Source organism: Lissotriton vulgaris, chromosome 6, assembly GCF_964263255.1.
Source record: "Lissotriton vulgaris chromosome 6, aLisVul1.2, whole genome shotgun sequence".
In the NCBI taxonomy this organism is placed as follows: Eukaryota; Metazoa; Chordata; class Amphibia; order Caudata; family Salamandridae; genus Lissotriton; species Lissotriton vulgaris.
Window position 1 is genome coordinate 629,388,683 of NC_141694.1, and position 17,755 is coordinate 629,406,437.

Genomic DNA, 17,755 nt, shown 5'->3' on the forward strand with positions numbered 1-17,755 from the left:
ACCTCAATCATTGAGGAATCAGGACCTAGTGGGAGGGTGCAGTCTGTGCCTCGGGCAACTGGCTGTGTGGCTAGCCATTGTGGGAGGGTAAATGTGAGGCCCTGAGTGAGCCCCCTGAGGGTACGAACACCCAGGCTACCTTCACACAAGACCTGGGATTCTACCGGGACTCCCACAGTATGTTGGGCCAGGTCATCATAGAGGTGCAGGAAATGAAGGACCTGCATGAAGCCTCATACCAGGAGGTTGTTGGAATACAGATCAAGATGGTAGGCATCTTCATTGAGGTTGGGGTCTAAAGCACTGAGATGGCTGGGAGACGCTCCGATGTGGCCGGCCTTCACACCGAAATGGTCTACCTCGTTGGGGTGCAGCGTGACATCAATATCACCCTCTGCAGGGCTTTTTCTCCTTCATCTCCCACTTCCTGTGGTATCAGTACTTCGAGTGCATCTTCATCTGCTGCAGCCACAACAAAACGAAGCCTTGACAGAGAAGGATATGCCTGCTAGCACCCCTGCCTCCGCAGCTCCAGATCCTCCTGGTTCAGCAGCTTCAGATTCTCTCCCTCAGGAGCCAGGGGTTGCAAGATCACAACCAGAAATACACCTCGACCCTGACGTCTACCTGTCTGTGCCACACTTTCAGTTTGTTGACTGTTCTTGCCTACTTTTCCCTATCTAATGAAGGATTGTTGGACTTTGGACTCCAGAACTAATGGACTCAACTCCTGTACTTTCATCAACCATAACTGAATCTCTCACTTTGTTATTTTTTTGCCACTCATTACATTTCAGCTTACTACTTTGGTCGGTTCACTCAATAAAAAGCACACACCACCTAAGCGTTGCCTAGTGCTGTCATTCTAACATACAACAATGTAAAAGTACAAGTATGTGGAATTTGAAATTACAAAATCAGGGACTATTGAAATAATAGATATGTTGTATATTAAAAAAGTTAAAAATCTGGAACACTACCATGTCACAAGAAGGCATACATAGAAGTGTCTGGGCTTACTACATTTCACTACATTGGTCAAATCATAGGCTGACATGATGTCAGTAATGTAGCAAAACATACAACTCAGTTATACAGGGTCAATGATAACATCATCATATCATCATATGCAGACTTACACAACATGGTAGGAGGGGGACAAATCTGACAATATCCCACACAATAGCCAACAGCAAATAAGGTCTTTGTCATCTGCTAGAGACATGTTTATTACCTAAGAAAATGAATACTAAATCAAATAATTTAGTACACAGACACATGACAGAACCACAGTTTCTGATCATAGGGTTTTTTCAATCCAATGTTGCTTACATCTGGTGGAATGTAACCAACAAATGTCAGTGATGTTCTGCAAGAGCTTTATCCAACAATAAGGAAACACAGCAGCACTTACATCCAGATCGTAAACAATAAGGAATCAGATAATGTGAAGGCAAGATAGCATGAACCGGGGACCAAACATATTGCTTTAGAACCAATGCACCATTAGGGAAAAGTCCAATGGAAACCAGGTAACTTCCATCCTATTGCTGTGCAAGCTATAGTGGTCCCGTCTTGTACACCCAAAGTATGTGGCACAGAGAGATTAGATGTGCATCACATGGCAACTTCTAGAGAACACAGTCCTAAACGACATTCACATCTGCACAAAGACACACAACCCAAACATACACCTTTTCCAAGATGTTTACAGACATACATAGTCAGAGTTACTAGCTTAAAAATCAGCCTTATCCCATCAATACAAGATTGTGCAGATTGTTATTCCATGACATCTCACACCATACTTACACTCAGGAGAAGTAGGTCTGAATAAGATCCTGACAAAAATCAGCCTCTTCATCTTCACCACTATCATCTTCTTCATTTGGCACATTAGGGTTCTACTGGGTGGGTCTTTATGGCCTCCATCCTTTGCGATGTAAGGGATATTCGTTTGCAGGGCAATGTTGTGGAGTATGCAGTAAGCCATTGTGGTTTGACACCCCTTCATCGGTGAGTAGAGGAGGGCTCCCTCACTCTGGTCCAGGCATCTGAATGTGGTGTGCAGAGGCCCAAAACCCCTCTCCTCTGGCCACTGTGTTCTTCCATGCATATCATTGATGCGTACTTCCCCTGCCGGCATTGTAGGATTCTTCAGTGGGCCAACAACAATGGCCTTTTGGGGTATGCTGAGTCTCCTAAATGGGAGAAAGATAGAAGGGCAGCATGTAATGACACACAATCAAATCATACTGCCTCACTTTTCCCAAAACAGAGCTCAAATACATCACACTTAGCTACAAGCCAGGCCCATCTCCTGAAGTAATTGTGACATCAGCTCTGGTATGGTGCTGTTCTACAGTTCGAAGCCATGTGCTGATCCTGGGAAGTGGACACAGACGTTTGAGATGCACAAATCAGCAAAACAGACAACTTAAACGTTAATTAAATGGAAATCATTTCTGTTCCAGAAGACTTGCCCCCCATTGTGTGGTGGTACTAAGGTAATATGGGTGCCATCAATCGATGTAATTACATGTGGGATGTGAGCAAATCCATAAAAATCCCTACACAGTGGCTAAATCCACATGTCTGGGCAACTGGAAGTAGCTACCTACGTGTTTCAAAATTGCTGTAGGCACCTCTGTGAGGACACGATTGAACATTGGTTTCGACATTCCACCTGACATAGCAATAGTAAATTGAAATGAACCTGTGGAAAGAAAATGCAAAACTGACATAAGTTTTATTAGTGGCGTTTTTTAATCCAATCTGAACTTCTGGATAATGTGTGGTTCTTGCATGGTGTGTTGGTCAGGGAATGGGTGGTACACTGCAGATGCATCTCCTCACTCCCCCTGGGTATCTATGTGAGAAATAAAGCTAAAATGTATATTGGTCTCATTGTGCACAATTACATTTATGTGACCTGTAAGTCCACAGTCATGTGTTTGTGCATTTATGTATCATGAAGCACTCTATATGTGACATCATAAAAGACCAATCTGGATCATTCAGCAGTCATACACAAGCAGTCCTTCACAGGGCTGTAACATAAGTGTGCACACCATCAAATCAAAGTTAAAAAATCAGCACTATAGTGTGGTGTCTATGACATGTATAATAAGCAAATGTGTTGTACATAGCGATGTGCGCATTGTACATATGTGCACAGTAATGCACTACACAGATGAAGTGTTGTACAAGACATGACATGGGAATGGAGCATTTCAAATGTCAATATTTCAGCACTCATTTGTGGTGTTGGTGATGCACTTCAGCATATCAAATTCCGGCTCAGCAACCGTTAACATGCCAACAGCAACACTGTAAATATGACCGCAAACATGGTGGAAGCCTGACCTCACTAGGAAGACATATAGAAGGTTCCGATACCGGTGATTGATAATGGGGTGTTACTTGCACCTCCGTTGAAACCATAGGGCAATGTTCGAGAATGTCGCCATAACGGACCAATGGCTGCGTGCGTCTAGACTCATGACCGCATACGAAGCATACATGTATACCGCAGTAAAAAAAATCACTCACTTGCCCACTGTGACTGCTGCCTATAGCACCTCCTGACCATCAGCTGTGTGGCACCTCTGGGCACAACCATGGCAGACTAAGCAGGTGAAATGGCCCCTGCCTTCACACCAGAAGAGCTGGAGACACTGACTGGAGAGGTCCCTTTCCCTGTATGGCCTGCTCTATGGCTCACCAGAGGAGCAGGTAACTTTTACATGATGTCTGATGGATACTGAAACATCAACCTTAGCATGTCCATGATCTACTATTTGCCTATGATTCACATAGTGAAATCACAGACACATTTTTTAGGATGTGTTCACTACTCATGTCAGAGATGTGATGGATGATGGTGTACTGCACATCAGCTGCAAATTTTACAATTATGGTGTTGGAGTCGCCCTATCTCTTACCCCTGTGCCATGCACATACCACTGCAAGGATACTGTAATGTGGACTATAATGAGTTTTACATGTCAAGTATCTATAACTCTTGCCATAAGGTAACCATAACTCCTGCTCCTGCCTTGCACAGTTTTCCCATAAATATTTTCATTGCATATTTCGCAGTGATATTAACAATGATATCATAGACTATTTCAGGTGTGTTGTAAAACTGGATAACTATAACTGGTGACTTTTAGTGGTTTTGTTCACTAACTTTGTTTAGTTTTTCCAGTGAATATCTAGTTATTGTAAAGTGATATTTTGTTACCATAGCTATGGAAAACCCCCTTGCAGGCATCCAACCCCACACTGCACACAGCCATGCACAGTATGGGATTGGCAGCCTGCTGGGTGTTGGCTTTGCCCATGGTGACAAAATATTACTTTATGTTAAACCCATAAGAGCAGACCCCCCTCCCGAAGCCACTTTGGGTGCCAGGGTCCCTGTAACCTGAAGCCCAAAGATATCTGTAAGAGATATGTGGCTCCCCTCCCCAGGCAATAGTGGCCTCAGAGACCACATCTCATGGGGCCATTACTTAAATATAGGGGAGAGGGGTGCACAATTCCCTTACCAGAGGCTTAACAGGCCCACGGTTCCCTATCCCAGGTGCTGGTGTGCTTACTAAAGGGGAGAGGGGATGCATGTCCTCTCCTCAAACCTTCATAGGCCCCAGGGAACCCCTTGCCCCCAGAAGCACAGCCAGGAAAACAAATGTCAGCTCTCATCCAGTGGCAGCATTTTTAAAAGTCCTGCTGGGTTAGAGCAAATATGCCCTCCCTGCCCTGACTCCTGCAGGCAGGGAAGGCATATATGCTTCTACCTGGAGGGTGATTTAAAAATTCCCCTGCCAGGCGAGAGCAGACATGTTTCCCTGCCCGCACTCATGCAGGCAGGAAAACTACGGTGATCCGGGAATGGGGTCCCCAGGACAGAGTCTGTGAGCCAGCCCCAGGAGATGGAGTCCCCTGGTCCTTAAGAGTATCAGGTCGGGGAGATTGGCAGCTCACCCCCCTCCCTTTTGAGATCTGTTTGGAAACAGGGGATGGGGGTTCCTGTACTCAGTAAGAATCAGGGAGGCGGGCGTATGGCACCCTCTACATTTAATATGGATTTCTGTCCCTGTGATGGGTTCCCGAGGTCCAACAAATCTTGGAAAGGGGGTCACATGACCCTATCCCTCACTTTCACAATGGGCTCGAGTCTCACAGAAGCTCAGAAAGAGGGGGTACATGTCCCCTTCTGCAATAGAAATCTTGTGTGCCACTCCTTTTGTTAAAGAGTAGGCTGCACATTTTTTTTTGCCATAGATTTGTAAATCCTCTGTGAATTCACTGCAAAATGTAAACAAAAAGATTCCATATTTTTTGGAGCATGCTTTGTTCTGTGCCACTAAAAGGTGGGCTGTTGCCCAGTTCTCCACGAGTATGACATTTATAAGTATAATATTAATCTCATCAAGCCTGTTTATTGATAGCATAGACACACTAGCTCAACATAAAAGGGGCTAGTCTGATGTCGGTCGGACGAGCGTCCGACCAACACCATAGCGGGATGTAATCCGCCCGACTATTAGTCATTTGTTTCACCTACCGAATTAGGATGCAACCACCCTATGGGTGGTTGGAAACATCCATTTTCTAGTGCAGCTTGTGCAGCAGCAGGACTAGGGCTGCAACACAAGCTGCAACAGAAAAATTGCATTTTTCATACATCCATGCACCTTGTGGCAGGCACCATGTGCTGCCTGACACTAGGTGCATGGATGTTTGAAAACTTCAATTTTTCTGTTGCAGCTTGGCCCAGAGGGGACAGGGGCCCTACAAAGTCCCTTTCTGTCTTCATTTCGGAAGGACTGCCATTGAAAGGCAGATGAAAAGGGACATTGTAATCCCTGAGCAGGCACCGACTCTATAGTAGGGATTGCGGTCACACCGCTGTTCCGACGGCTCCTTGAGCCTGTCGGAACATCAGCGGTCAGTCCCTCCACCAGATGCCTCTGACCACTGGATCATTATCTGACAGTCAGACAGCGGCAATGAATGTCGGTGGGTCATAGTGTGGTTTAATATTACCTTTCTTTTCTAGGTCATTTTCAGAAATTATAGGATTATTCATATTAAAAAATATGTTTGATGCAAATATTAAATTATTACTTGGTGACCCTAAAGTCACTCTCAATTATTTAAAAAAAAAATCAAACATAATGTAAAGTAATTTGGTGTCTGGAGCTTACCTGACTGCTGGACCATAGAGCTTGCCGTAGGTGGTCAGGTCCCCCTGGAAAATAATTCCACTTCTTCCTGAGTGAGGTTGGGGATCTTGTGACCTGATCCTTGAGCCATGGTGGATACCAGCTGCAGAAAATTAGCAACAATAGGTGAGGATGTCTGCTACTCTTGAAGGTTGGAAAGCAAGTGACAAAATGGAACTTTAATCTGTATGCCAACATGCCAGAAATTATTTCAATGGTAGTTTACATAAAGTACGGTACATTCCTTCAATCAGAGGCCATTTTAAACAATGTGTGACAACTGACATTGGAAAGGGTATCTAAGGATTACACTTATTAGAGTGTTGACCATGACGGATTAGTCTGGCATCTGCCATGTTGTATCTGCTATCATGAAGCTATATAGTGATCATCAGTTATACCTGAAAACATGGTGCAACAGTAGTACATTTTCGATGCAAGCATCTATCAACCATGAATTTGCTTCTGTCAAAAACATCTTGAAAATACTACAAAATATAGAGATACATCATATGCAATATAATGGATGATAGCCTTGACGGATGTTACACCTAATAATATTTTAAAAATTATTCAAATACACCACACTCATAGTTCAATTCATTTCTTGCTTCGAAACAATTAATAATTATGGAAAAATTAATTAAAATATCAATGAGCTAGAAAATATTTTTTTAACCTAATTGTAAGAATGATGTTTTGATTAGAGAAAATATTACTTCTGAAAATAAATTCGATATTTTCAATGAAGAATATAAATATTCTTGCATCATAAATATGATACAAATGCCTCATGCTATTATACTTGTTCATCTTTATACGTGATAAGTTAAGAACAATGTGTTAACTATGCCCAACACCCTTGTGTACACCTACAATATTGTCACATTGCACTCATATATTACATATATGTCCATCCACCAGCACGGGAAAGAAGTAAATGTCACTGTCAACATGGTGAAATAGATTACAAAGCATACACTGACCTGGAAATCATGCAGGAGAGGCATATCATTAAGAAGCAGTGGCTGAACTGTGATACCTTTAAAACCTTCGCAGTACAATTCCAATCAGAACTGTTGCCGGACATAAAAATTCAGACTGCAATCCCACCTATTGTGAAGATAATGACAGGTTTTCATTTCTGTGTGACTGGCTCCTTTCAGCAAAGAGTTTCAATGCTATGTTCCAGCCAACTTGTTCTGCTGTCGTAGCCAAGTTCTGGATGCTTCTCATAGACGTTTGAATGACTTCATCCGATTCACAACAGATAATGTTACACTGAACAATATCACAGGGGGGTTTTGTCGTTTGGTAGACACACTAAATATTGTTGGTGCTATACATAGAAGTTACATTGCATTGGTGCCACTTTATGATGGGAGCAAGTGTATTTCAAAAGGGATCATTTCCACTACCGCAATGTGCAGTTGATTTACATACCTGATCTCCACATCATCAATTCAGTGCAGATTTTCATGCTCATATCATGACTAACAAGTGCTAAGCAAATGCTGCACACCACAACAGATGGCACATTTTACAACAGGGAGGACCTGACTTTTTACTAATTGTAAACTTGAGTGTTGTACTAATATTTGACTTGAACGTTTCGGCCTTCTAGACATAGTTAAACTTATGTTTGCTTTTTTATTCTAGTTTTCATGTGATTCAGCTTATCCTAGACAAACAACGTTTTTTTTGTTTTTTTTGCGGAGATTCGTCATAAATTTATTGAGGGGCTAAATCTGAGGAATTCCTGGTAAACCTAAGTATAGTTCAATAAGTTTATTAAAGATTTAAAAGGGTAAAAAAAGTTAAGATACAATACATAATGATACAATTGTTATAGGAAAAGAAAAGAAATACATGAGTTCATTACAGTAATCGATCCAATAATAGATAGAGTAACTTAAATAGTATCAGACCAAATCAGGAGTAAAAATAACAGTCACGTTAATGAAGGATACAGATTTCAAAATGTATCATTATCATAAGAGTAGGGAACGTAAGAGGAGAGTGAAACAGGAGCCAGAAAGAAGGAGAACCTTAGACATGTATATGGTTTTGGCCTCAAAGGGTTTGGTTGACAAGTATCCCTTTGTATCGTCTACCTGAATGCTGTCTGTTCTTGTTGTGTTTATGTAGCGCCACAGTAGATCCTTTCCTTTTCTTTTCCTTTCCTCTCTTTCTTCTTCTTCTTGTTTATCTCTTTCCCCTTCTTTCTGGCTCCTGTTTCACTCTCCTCTTACGTTCCCTACTCTTATGACAAACAAAGTTTTAACAGCACTGAGAAACCCAACAAGGCCAGGAAACATTTGCTTCATTGAATCTGATGTATGAGCAAGGGGGCCTAAAGATTTTGCTTTTGGGCTCCTGAAGGCCCAGTCCTAGTGCCTGGAGAAGTCTGGACAGGGAAGGCCTCCACTGTTATCCTGGGTAAGAGTAGAAGATCGTTGTGTTATGCTGTATGATGCAAAAATACTGCAGCGTTGTGGAGAATTCCTTTCATCCCTGATGCTGATTGTCATTAACAATCCTAGGGTGATGCCGGTGAGATACGTCCACAGGAAAACAGTGATGCGTATGGTAAATATGTACAAAAAATGGACGTGTTCTCTTTCACACCTCCAATGCTTCTAATACAATAGTTACTTTTCAGACTTTATAGGGACATTCTAGGAAAAAAAGTATTTTTGTAGGTCAAATTTAATGAAAGTTCATTAACATATATTTGAAATGTGACAAATCAATATGGGTATGCTATGTGAGATTGCATGTTACAGTTCGTGATGCTTAATCTCAGAAAATAATTAATAATTGGATTTTAAAATGCAAGGGTTTGTAACAGACATGATAATCTCTGCTTAATCCTTTGTAGATTATGTCATCCTGTCACCTGCTGTATTACTAGCAATTAATTGGTGGGCATATTATCCTCTTGCACAGAAACTGATGATGGAAAGATCTGCATAGCAAGTTGCATGAGCAGTGGGGTGATGTGTCTGCACATAATATCTATACTCTTCCTCTCAGTCATGAAGTGATGCCAGCAATAATGAGTTTCAACTAACATAAATACACATGTGGTGTATGTCTCCATGCCTAGAACTAGGGGGCATATGTTTCAACCACATTTTTTTTTAAATTTGCTATTTCAGATGTATGAGGCACAATCACAACGCAAAATAAGAAATCTCAGAATTAGCGATTTCTTATGTTGCGATAACATGAATCTGCAAATATCCTTGCAATTTCTTAGCTTGCGATTTTCCATGTTAGAGAAAGTCGCAAACAGGATATCGCAAAATAAGAAATCGCAATGAAATGTAACAAAATATTGCAAATTGCGAATTTGAGAAAATCGCAAATTAAGAAATCGCAATTACCACCAAGGGCATGCAGGTGGTAACCAGGCAAAAGGTATAAAAAGTAGCCCACAATGCAACTGAAACTTCCACAATGGCAGCACTATATGTGATAGCCAGGAGGCTGCGTATCCGTGCCCTTGCACAGAGGAGATTGAGACAGGAACGTATTCTCAGGCTGCTCCAGCAGACTGAAGAGGACATCTATGACAAGTACAGGCTGCACCCACAGACCATCCTGGACCTGATTGCTGGACTGAAACTCTTTGAAACAACCCAACGTGCAGGACACAAACAATTCCCAAAACATGTGCAGGTCCTATGCTCACTGCACCTCCTGGCCTCAGGGAGTTTTCAAGGAGTCATAGCAGAGGTTGGCGGGGTGTCACAGAGTGCACTATATCGCTTTTTCCATGCCTTTCTGGGTGCATTGCTGCAAAGGCTAGCACATCATATATACTTCCCCAGCACCCAACAGGCATTACAGCACACCAAACATGACTTTTACCAAATTACATGTTTCCCCCTTGTCATTGGCAGCATTGATGAGACCCATGTGGCCCTCACACCCCCAGCAGCAACAGAATATGTGTTCAGGAACCGCAAATGCTACCATTCCCTGAATGTACAGATTGTGTGCAATGCTAAGTACATTATCAACGACATTGTATCAAAATACCCTAGCAGCACACACAACTCTTTCATCTTCAGACATAGTGGGATCCACAGACATCTGAGTGCTGGAGAGTTTGGAGAGGGATACCTGCTAGGTAAAGCAATGGCACAAATACATCCATCCACTACATCTTTTTTGGGGGGATACATTGACTTACCTATTATTTGTATCCCTGCAGGTGATAGTGCCTATGCAGTGCAAGACTTCATCCTAACCCCGTATTTGGATCCATCAAATGCAAGGGAGAGGAGGTATACCAGGTGTTAGAACTGGCTATTTCTGGTTGGCTAAGGCTGACGCAAAAGCTAGGCAGAAACCACCATTCTAGTCAGGGCAAGGGAGTCACACGCCAAGATAACCCCTGCTCACCCCCTTGGTAGCTTGGCACGAGCAGACTCCAGAGGCAATGTGTAAAGCATTTGCGCCAGCACGCAACAGCAACAACATTCTAGGCACACCACAAAAGGAACTCCACACAAGGTTATATAAAAATAACTTCTGTATTGTAAAAACACATCAGATAGAAGTCACACATGTACATTGTGCCAACTGGCACGGGCAATATTCACAAGGGATTATTGACACAGGACAGGGCCACGTGGGCGCCTGTTAGAATCAGCACTTAGTAGAAAATAGAATATAGGATATAAAATCACTGTAGCACAATATCAGCAGATATAGCACACAACCAGTAAACACTGGTAACAGGTAAGTATCACCTACGCAGCCCTAAACACCTTAGAAGAATGTCACGCAGGGAACCAGGACCTCACCTCGACCACCTGTACTAAAAAGAACAACCACCTAAGTATCACAATACAGTTAGGGGTATAAACAAGAACACATTACACATGATGCATCACAACATTCAGAGGTGTAGGGAAGGAAAGCACATGATGCATAAAGCATACAATCAGTGGTGTCATAACAAGGCACATGATGCATCAAAACCACATTCAGAGGTGCAGGGAAGGAAAAACACATGATGCATAAACCAACACATTCAGAGGTGTAAAATCAAGGAAGACACATGATGCATAAAAACATTCAGAGGTGCCAGAACATAACTCAATAGCGCAAAAACACATGATGCCCAAAAACATTCAGAGGTGTAGGATCAAGGTGCGTAATCATATTAAATGCATTACATTTCCTAGCACCACATCACATTGTGCAAAATCACCTTAGCAATTACTATTAAAAACATAGAAATCACATCATCCACCACTTGTGACAGTCCCTAGACCAACTGGCCTTGTTGGGGCTAGGACACCCTGTGTCCCAATGTCAGGGGCCTAAACGGTGCAGCTGCCCACTAATTGCTGGGCAGCAGTGAATCAATAACGATGTGGCTACGTGGGAGCCACATAGGCTCTGTGCAACTGGTCGCCCCTGAGCCTCTCTAGAGCAAAAGAACTGGCCCTTGAGCCTCTCAGGGCTCGTAAATCAATATGGCCGGTGGCGGGAGTCCCTCTTGTGGGACTCGAAATGCTAATGGCGCCTAGAGCCTCTCTGGGCTCCTCAATCCACCTTCTGGGTCTGAGCCTTGCAGGCTCTGCAGGGCAAATGCCCCCGGGCAACGTAGGAGCCCCGCTGAGGGGCTCGAACACAAGCTATGCCCCTGAAGCCCTCGGGGCTTCCCAACAACAACAAGCGTGAGATCACGCTACTGGGGGGGGGCGTACACCGACAATGTGTCCCGGCACCCCTCCCTTCTTCTCGACTGCCACACTCATCGGGTCTGGCGGCGGCTGGGGACGGAGTGCTCCCACTCCTCGGGATTCTCGTGGCAGTGTCTCCTCTCTGGGTGCGGGGCTCCCCCTCTGTCACGGGAGCCCAACAGCGGCCACCGCCATCTCCTTCGCCGGTCTCCTCAGCGCTGGCCAATCGCAGCACGGCCTTCCAGGGTGAGCCTCCCATGGCCTGCCAACCACAGCACGGCCTTCCAGGGCGAGCCTCCCGCGGCCCGCCAATCACAGCGCAGCATCTCCAGTGGCCATTACCTCTAACGGCTCGGGCCGCAGCGGTGAAACGAAGGGGGCAGAATGAGGGGTGGGCACCCTGGCCAGATAAAATAAATAAATATACCGGGTGGCACCCGTAAATTACTTAAATAATCGGGGAATAAAAGCGCTCCCAGGCGCTAGAGAAGCAAAAGAAGGTCTCTGTCTCAAATAAAGCACTCCTCCAATGCTGCCAGCAAGGTCCAGCAGCAGGGGGAAGCAAAGGGGACCCAGCAAAAGGTCTCCAGAGTCCAAGATATGTCCATCAGGTATCCAGGGCAAATCAATTCCCCCTATTGCCCAGGCAAGGCAGAGGGGTCCCCCAGAAGTCCTCCAGGCATCCAGGGGCTGGGCAGGGCCCAGGGAGGCAAGCCTTTCCCCTGAGCCCAAGCAGCAGCACGCCCCTGGCAGGATTCAAGTCAGAAACAAGAACAAATTGTAAGGGGACATAGCCCCTTTTTATACTGTAAATTCCTTTGTCTTGCAGGGTGCAGGCAGTGTGAGAACCAGCTAGAACTGTTTATAGGGACTTCCTTTCACTGGCCAGGCTAGGGACATCAGACGCACCCCAGGGGGTGGAGCCAGCATTGTGGGGGAAAAACCCAGCCTCGTTCAGGACCCTCAAACCAGACGGTCAATGCACAAACAGGCCCAGGCTCACTCCTCCCCTCACATCAGCATGCTAAACACTCCATCCACCACCGGGGCAGACCCTCCCAGACTCTTGGAGCTAGGCTCACCAGCCAGCCTCAGCCAATCAAACGCCAGACACAAATTACACAAATATGCCAACTTCTAGAAGTAGCACTTCTACACTAGACACAATCATGCCTCATATACCATTGTGCAGCATTCAATCTCATGAGTTTGCACATACCAAACTCGACCATGCACTCCCCACACATCAGGAACTACCATGGGCATACATATTCCCCATTTATTCCTATGGGAGGGCAGGTCAGTCACCACACATACACAGAGAGCTCACGCACTTTACACTGTACCACAGTGAAAAAGTGGGCAGAGGCCTAAAATCACCACCACCAGGTTCCAGAAACAGGCTAGGAAAAAGCAAAAAAGTCTCGGGGTGAACCTACCAAAAGGGCCGGGTCCAACAACAGGGCACACAAATCATTGCACAGCATCATAGGATGTACCTTTGGAATACTAAATAGCCGGTTCAGCCTACATAAAAGTGGAGTGGCACTGCAATACAGCCCTGAGACATGCTGTAAAATCTTACCAAGCTGTACAATGCTCCACAACATGGGTATGAGGAAAGGCACCACAATTGATGTGAGCGACACAGACACATCGGATGATGATTGCCTACCTCCCCTGGCAGGGCAGCAGCAGGAGTCGGGGCAGGTGCTGGACGTCAGAGATGGACTGAGATAACACAAAACTACTTTTAGGTAAGAAATGAAGGTGATGAGCCAAAATGCGTTTTGTTAAATGTGATGTGTTTATTCACACTTTACAAACAATATTTTTTGCAGTACCCAGCACATGTTTTATACACAGTGAAGGTACTGATAAATAATGTGCAAAATCTGTTTTGGTGGGTTGCTTCACCCCTTCCCACAAAAGTGTCAATGTTTAGTTCACCTCCTCCAGTGCAAGTCGGTGTTCAGCTTGAGTGCCCTCCGTAGTCTGCCTAGCTGCTGCACCTTGTCTGCCACTGCAACGTCGTGCAACAGGCAATGTAGGATTGTTGCTACTTGTACTGGAGGTCTCTTTTGCGCTCCCCACGCACCATGAGTGTGCTGCCACCAGAGTTTGCAATTTACTTTTGTTCCACTGCATTTGTGACCTGTTCCAGCCCTCTCGCAATGTCTTGGCAGCAGTGTGTCATTTACAGCTGCATTGTAATGCTGCGATGGGTAAAGTTGCTGGTGGTGGTGCAGAGGCGGTTCACCGCCTTGTATAATTGTGCATCGTGCGTTGGCACGTTGGGCAGCCCTGTCCCTGGCAATTTCATTACGTTGTAGAGTGTCACATAGGTTTTGTATGGAACCTGCCATGGCCATGATGCCCTCCCCATGTACCGCTGATTTTTGTTGAGGGTGCTCAGCTGCCTCTTAAATGAATGTAATGATTTTTTTTGCAGGCGCTGAACTTAGCATGTTGTGCTCAAGTCCTGTAAAAACAGTATGTTCCTCTTCGGTGCCAGTGCTGCTCCTGTGCCTTGACCTCTGTGCCTCAATTGCTGCCACACTGTTTTGTGGTCTTTCATGTCCACGAATGTCAGACTATTGCCACTCTATCCTCACTTGCCTCCCCTGTGGCATCTAATTTGTCCTCCAATTATGCCAGGGGGGGCACATATGTGCGCTTCCTGCGCATAATGGTTGTCTGATGTGAGTCATCACTTGAGTCCCCATCATCGGAGTGCTCCAAATTAATTGGTATGTCTTCTCCCTCTGCACTGTCCTCAAGTGCCCTGGATTGTGCTGTGGAGGTAAAGGGGGACACATGAGTTTGTGTTTTGTCTGCATTTTGGACTCAACAAAGTTGAAAACTTTTAAGTTCTATGACTCCTGACACTGTCTTTTTACCTTAACTGTAACCCACAATTTAAACATGATTTTCTATGCTTCATTGACAAACTATCCTACATCCAACTACAACTCCCATGATGCATTGCTGTGTGTGTTGTAGGAGTGGACTGGAGTGACAAGTGTTGTGTTTATTTTACAGATTCTACACAGTGTGCATGCTATGGCGAGGTGTACAAAAATAATTTACCATGCATCTTACCTTGACTGCTGGATGCAGGTTAGGAGCTGTCAAAGTCAGCCACACCACTTCCACTCTCAGGCAGGAGAGTGGACTCCACCAGCTCTTAATGGGGTGTTGGCTGTACTGCTGTAGATGTTCCTCCCCCAGTCTTCTGTGACTCCTTTAGTCTGACTACCACCCTTTCCTTAAACCTTTGGTGTATGTCATACCACCTCTTGCGCAGATCTTCCTTTTTCTGCCTTCTGGTACTTTCAGGGCTTTCTTACCAAAAAGGAGCTCATGGCTGCAGACCATCTCCTCTATGAGAACCTCCTGCTCTTTCTCTGAAAATGTATGTTTCCTTTGCCTCTTCTCACCCTCCTTGCCATACTGTGGCCTCTGAGACGCCATTGTGGTTCTTGATGTGCTGTGGAGGCTCCAAACACACTCCAAACTGCCTCTGACTGTGGCTCAGGCAAAAAGGTGCAGCTAATCACTCCCACTTCCTGGTTGTGATGTCATTAGGCTGCACCTGTATTGCAGATTCCTGATTTTGCAATTTCTTAATTTCCGAATTTCGCTATTAAGGAATTGCAAATCAATATTCTGAGATTTGTTTGCGAAGTTTATGAAATCGCAAAAGTTTAGCGATTTTTTTATATACAGCCCGTTTTGCAAAACTGAAACTGAGTTTCGCAAATTCTTGCCCTTTGAGATTTGCAAATCGGGATATTGACACATACGCCCCTAGTTCTAGTTTATTACACCTGTAGAATATCTGTAGAAACTTGTTTTATTATTGACAAGGTCGGAGCATAATTCCTGTGTATAACAAGGGGACATGCCCAAGTGTGGGTGGAAACTCCCATTTGTGATGCCAATTTTTTAGGAGCAGCATTTGCTTAAAAATGTAACACTCACTTTTTTTTTTTACAATATGTTGTGACTTTCTTACCTATTTTTAATTGTCCAATTCTTTTGTTTTATGCATCTTGTTCATTTGCTAGTTGAGTGCTTCTTAATGCTGTGTCTTCTCTACATTGCTTCCATTTCAGGAAGGGTTTGTAGGTTTTGTTGATGTAGACTTCTCCCTTGCTGGTCAAGTATATTTTGTACCACAAAATGTATTATAACACAAATTATTTGATAAATCCCATAGCATAACTTCACGAAAATAAAATGTGAGTTATTTAATATTTTGGTGTGTATTGCATTTAGCCAATAAAAGTGTGCTTCACTTTAATACATAATATGTATGTTTAAAATATAATTTATTGTACTGTGTTATTATTTCAATTATGTCACTACACACATTGCTTGTATTCATGCTTATTACTATTTCAAAAATATAATACATTATACTTACATATTTTCAGGAAATGAGTTAGCATTTATGTTGAATGAGAATAGGAAAATGACCTTATAATCAATTAGAGTCCTTTTCCAGGCAGCAATCCGTAAGTGCAATTGAAATGTGTGGACATAAAATGGATACTATGATTAGTCCGCACACTAACATTAGAAGACTACTTTTTGCTCTCTTGGTAGTCACTTGTTGGATGTTGTCCTCAACTGGGCCAGATGAGTGACTCTTAGTAACAATCAATGAAGTGGCATGCCAACTTGGGAGATGGTAACAGGTGGCTCCATGGGAAACAGCGGCCCCCTTTCTCTTAAGCTGCCAGCTCAAGATGTTTCTGGGACTGTGCTGGCAGCAGATGGTCCTTGACCACAGAAAGGACCAACTAAATTGACATTGCTGCACACAGTGCTCTAAAGTCATCCTGCACTACCCCGGAATAAAGTATAGACTCTCATGTGCCCCTTCAGTACATCCGTTGTGGCCTTCTGGATCTCAGCATAGGCCTCAGGAAGTATTTCTAGTCCTTAAAAAAACTGATGAGTAATTAGCATAATGAACATATTGAAAAGTTCAAAATGCTTAAGATGCAAAACATAATTTTTAAACATTATCTGATAGGCAGTATGAGAAAAGTGAGACTTGTGTGAGACAGCTGACATGATCAGGTTATTTTGCACAGCTTCTAATACACTTATCAAAACACCTCGGTACTTCAAATTATTTGTACTTGAGTTCGTAAATAAATAATAATACATATTTTCAAAAAAGTATAAGGAACAAGTGAAGGATCATTGGTTATTTTGATAATGTGTGCAAAAGGAGAATAATACTAGGAAAAATGAGAAATTTGAGATGTTATAAATGTAGGTATTCTTTTGGCAAATACAACCCGAAATAAATATTATTAATATCTTTCAAGGCAGTGATATGCAAAATTAAAAATGAGAGCTGAACCAATGTAGTTCTAGTAAAATGAATTTATCTGTAATAACTTCTAATACCATAAATTAAAAGTTCCATATAGTTTACATTGTTAGATGTAGGCATTACATATGGTAATCTTGGGATTTATGCTCCACATAGGACAGTACACCTATTTGGATGGGTTTTTATTATGAGCTGTGTTGAGGAAGAGATTGTGTCAGAGTGATGAAGTGATGCATTTTGATTAGGTACTGTGGTTTCTTGTAAATAAAAGAACACTGGAACTCTTTTGGTTCCCACTGTACACTGTCTGCCTGTGACATTAGTGTTGGAGGGATTAGTTGAAGTCAGGCTTAGAATGTTGAGTTCTGACTTACATGCAGCAGAATAAAGACATGTATGACTACTCTCCATGTGTGGAGTGGTTATTGGTGAGTGCCCGGGCTGCTAGGGTGCTATATAGTTGT